This window comes from Leopardus geoffroyi, chromosome A1 (assembly GCF_018350155.1).
Source record: "Leopardus geoffroyi isolate Oge1 chromosome A1, O.geoffroyi_Oge1_pat1.0, whole genome shotgun sequence".
Lineage (NCBI taxonomy): Eukaryota > Metazoa > Chordata > Mammalia > Carnivora > Felidae > Leopardus > Leopardus geoffroyi.
The window spans coordinates 151,101,472-151,106,473 of record NC_059326.1 but is presented as its reverse complement, the minus strand read 5'-3'; positions in this window follow the sequence as shown (position 1 = coordinate 151,106,473).

Below are 5,002 nucleotides of genomic sequence, written 5' to 3'. Positions count from 1 at the left end.
CCAGAAAATTAGTTTTTTCAAAGGTAGTAAATCATCTTGAATTGGCTCAGTATTCACTGTTTCTTCTGTTGGTAGAAACTTAGTCTATAACGTAGGTAATGTGCTTTCACAGTTGCAAGTAGAATTACTGACGTAATTTTGGTGTACCTTCAGTCTTCACCTTTATGAACCACTTCTGTTTTCCTGAGTGAGGAGGTCCCCAGCTTTTCTTAAAGCCTATGCTGCTCACTAAGCCAGATGTGTATTCAAGAGATCAGGTGTTAAAGAAAGCTTACTACTTATTTTGCCTTATGCTTCTTAGGGCCTAGCACAGTTTTGACTCTACTAGCCACCCCCAAATGTATGTAGTTTGAAATAATAGTTGATGCCTTTTTGTGGTATACATTTAAATCATGTAGTTTGCTAGTAAGTGAGAAAACTAAGCCTCCTGAATCCATGTATCAGCATGGATTTGTGGTTGTAATTTAATTTTTATTATAACCTGAAGTCGGTGCATATTAATATGCCAGTCTTATAGATGAGGAAACTGATAAAATTGTATGCTCTGGTGTGATTGTAAATTCATAACGATTCCAGGAGGACTGAGGTGTATTCTTTGGAAATGTCAAACATCAACTGTAACAGGAATAATGCAAGGAAACTAGGAAGGGCTCAGTGCAGATATGTGTTTGCTATTTCATATTTACTATAATTCATCAGTTTTGAATTTCCAATATCAAAATTTTGGAATTTTGAATGCCTTCTAAGAGTAGATCACTATTCTAGGCACGGAGGATTCAAGAGAGAACTACACAGGCAAGTCTCTTGCTTTTAGAGAATTTACATCTAATCAGGGAGAAGGCAAGAGAGTCAGTACAAAATGAAACAGGTAAATGAACAAGGTAATTTCAGATAATGGGTAGTGCTTTGAAGATAGTGAGACAGGGTGATGTACAAAGAAGAACTGGTAAAGGCAGAGTTGGGCTGGGACTGAGGAGAGCTACTTTTAATTGGTTGATCTTTACTGAGGCAGTGAAGTTTGTGTTTAGCCTTGAATGATATGAAGAGCCTAGCCTTGTGGAGATCTGGAATCCAGGGAAACAGGTGAAATGGCCCCACTGTGGTAATGAGCTTGGTATGTGCAGGCAACAGGAAGAAGATGAGTGTGCCCGCGAATAGAGTGCAAGGTGGCAGCATCATTAGTATGAGGTGAAGTCTTTTATCCTCGATTAATCGAATTCATAATTTGGCTATAATGATGTAACTTTAGGACTCAGAATTTAAAACTTTTAGGTCAAGATCAGTGTTCACTTAAAATATTATAAGATTTTGGATCAAATATCCCTTTAAAAGAACTCATGTGAGAAGGAGATATAAAATTCAACTTAAAGTTGCAGGGAAAAATCCATTTAATGAAGTATTGAGCACTTCTATGTATCACACTCTGAGCTAGGTAGAAGTAGGTGTATGAGTAAGACATAATCCTGACATTAAGGAAGTTCCTGAGAGGTAAAATGCAGGTTAAAACTATTACCTATCAGTCAAATATGTGAAAAATCAACCAAGCTGAAAAGTTATCCTTGTGTCTGAAACTTCACTTGAGTATCTTCTTAATTACAAGTAGCCTTTCTTCTCCAGTGTCCATTGTGTTTGAAATCAAGTTTAAATTTCAGCAAAGTAGAGGTGCCTGGGTGGCTCAGTCAGTTAAGTGTCTGACTTAATTTTGGCTCAGGTCATGATCTCACGGTTTGTGAGATGGAGCCCTACATGGGGCTCTGTACTGACAGCACGGAGCCTGCTTAGGATTCTCTCTGTCCCGCTCTCTCTGCCCCTCCCCCACTCACACACACACTCGCTCTCCTCTTTCTCAAAATAAATAATCATTAAAAAAATAAATTTAAGCAAACTAAATTATAAGCTATGTGTGCTTATTAACTAGTCATTTATTAGTTTTATTAACAACACCTGAAAGATTGTGTTCAATTTATATTAACAATTACTACATCTATGCTGTAAGCATAACAGAATAAGGTAGTAATGTAGAATTTTTAACCCACATCTTCAAACTGTTTCCACATATCCTATCCCTTGCAATGGTATATATTTTGTTTTCTGTATCTGACTGTAATCATTCTAAATTTTCATCTGAATTTCTAAAACTGACCAGTTTTAGAACAAATGTGGGTTGATACAGTACTAGAGCCCCTTATTTTTTCTCCTTTTTATTATAAAATACCAAAAGTAATATATTTCCATTATAAAGAAAAAAATATTACAGACATTTATAAAAAGTCAAAATCCTGATAAGCTACCCTTTCTCCCCTCCAATCCCAAACCGCAGCGGGTCACCAGGAATAGCTCAGTGTGTATCCTAAAGATCTTTTTCTACAACTACCCCTCCTTCTCCACCCACAGGCTTTGCTTAGTTTTCTGTATATGTGAATCATACTCTACATGTTCTGTGACCCACTTAGTAGCCTATTACCAATATATTTTCAAGTTAATACACATAGATTTATACTACTCTTTTAGTATGGCATAGAAGTCTATAGAATAGGTATCTCATAATGTATTATTAATTTTTGCTTTTTAAGATGGTATATATTACAAAGTAGTCAACATCCAGATAAGAATAGAGAATAAAAAAATAGTGAACACCTGTGTCCATAGCTCACTGCTCCATCATTCATTTAGCAAAATGTGTACTGATGGGAATATATGTTATTTCTACATCTTCAGTGTTAGAAACAATGTTCCAATGAATAACATCTTTGCACACTTATCATTCATGCAAGTGTACAAACTATTTATGAAAAGTTACAAAAAGTGCATTAGGAAACTCGAGAGACTCAGCAAAATTGTCCTACAAAATGGTTGTGCTTACATTACCATTACAATGAACACTGAATGTATGTGAGGTCCCATACTTGAACATGGTATACTTATATAATGAAGAATGAAAACAATAGGATTTTAATATAAAACAACAATTTTTAGAAAAATTGCATTCGATTTCTAAAATCATTTAATCAAACTCAGAACTAATAAACTTTACTTTTATTAACTTTATTATCAGTCAGTGCCTCAGGTTGTTGTCTGCTTGCTCCTGCATTCAGATTTTTTTTTATAGAAATAGAAGTATTTCTGCAACGAGCAAATAAACTTAATTCTAAAGGTTTGCTCCCTATAGTTCGCATTTGTGTACTCTGTTTGCACCTACTATAGTATCTTTACTCTCTGAAGTATTTTTATGTAGTGTTACTACTACCCAATATAAGATATCACACAGAATCTTTCCTGAACTATTAGAATTGGAATAATTCCAATACAGTGTTTTAACCTCTAGGAACTGGGTGAAAAAAATCTTTCCCTTTGTCATCATTCCTTTTTTTTTTTTTTTTTTTTTTTCAGAAATTCCAGCTTCTACTTCATTTTCCTAAACCCAGAAATGTTGAATTTAATCAAACATACAAATGTGTATTTCAAACTCAACAATTAGAATCAAATTTCAACTAATTTTATTTTTATTTTTTTAAGTATTTATTTATTTGGAGACAGAGCACATGCAAGCTGGTGAGAGGGGCAGAAAGGGAGAGAGAGAGAGAGAGAGAGAGAGAAGAAGGAGGGACGAGTGAGAGAATACCAAGCAGATTCTGTGCTGTCAGTGAGGAACCCGACACAGGGCTTGATCCCACAAATGCCAAGGTCATGACCTGAGCCCAAATCAAGAGTTGGACACTTTCACTGACTGAGCTACCCAGGTGCTCCTCAACTAATTTATAATAAATTTTCTGGGGTACGTGGCTGGCTCAGTTGGTAGAGTATGCTATATTCTTGATCTCAAGGTTGTGGATTCAAACCCCACATTGGGTGTAGAAATTACTTAAAAATAAATCTTTAAAAATGAAATAAAATAAAATAGCTTACTGAAGAATGTTCTAAACAATGAATACATATCATTCTTGTGTCATGTGAAGAAAATACATTAAACAAAAGTAACTATAAATATTAAAATTAAACAGTTTAAAATTAAGGGAACCCCATTTACAGAGATGAGATTTTAAGGTTATTTTTAAATTGTTTTCAAGGAAGATAGAAAAGATAAAGATTTATTAAGTGGATTTATGTTCTCAAATCAAAATATTTATTGAGCTCTGCTGCATAGATGGCACTATGTTAGGTATTGTTGAATTCAATCATAAATGAGATATGTCCCCCACAATTCAAGGAGCTTATACTTCAGTCAAAGGGTAGACTTTGGTCTCTCTTCTAAGTGGGTAACAGTTATACATATCTCTGCAGTTTTCTAAGATAAAAAGTTACAAAGTTGATTGGATCAATGTTTAAGTGAAGACAGACTATGGTTCCTGTCTTACACTTTCTTTTCAGTGAAAGCCTTCTACTGAGATGATAAGAATCAGGAAGCTTTTCTTTCAGGGTAGCATGAGGTAGATTAACACAGAATTTTCACTAAGTAACTCTGTTATGGATTTATATATTTCATTATCTATAAATATATATATATACTATATATATAGTATATATATATAGTATATATATATGTATATATAATATACATATGCTATATATATATGTGTGTATATATATATATATATATATATATATATATATATATATATACTGTCCTCCATTATGAGGAGAGTATGTTCAATGCTGAGAAAAAGCATGGGCATGGAGATTATGTGTATTCTAGTGAATCATCAGAAGATTGAGTAGATAACCTATGAAATTTGGGGTTTATGATTTATATAGTCTTTTGTTGTTAAAACAGGTATATTTATCCTTACCTATTTACAGAAACTGTGTGGAGGATTGGTTTAACAGTAAAAACCAGAAATAGGTCTCGGAAATTAGTGCTCTTTAGATAAAGTTGAGTCCTTCAGCTACTTCAGTTATAAATAGACTCAGTGATATCACAGAGTAAGCTTTTATGAATTAAACATATGTTATATTATTTAAAAAAATTTTTTTAACGTTTATTCATTTTAGAGAGAGAGAGAGA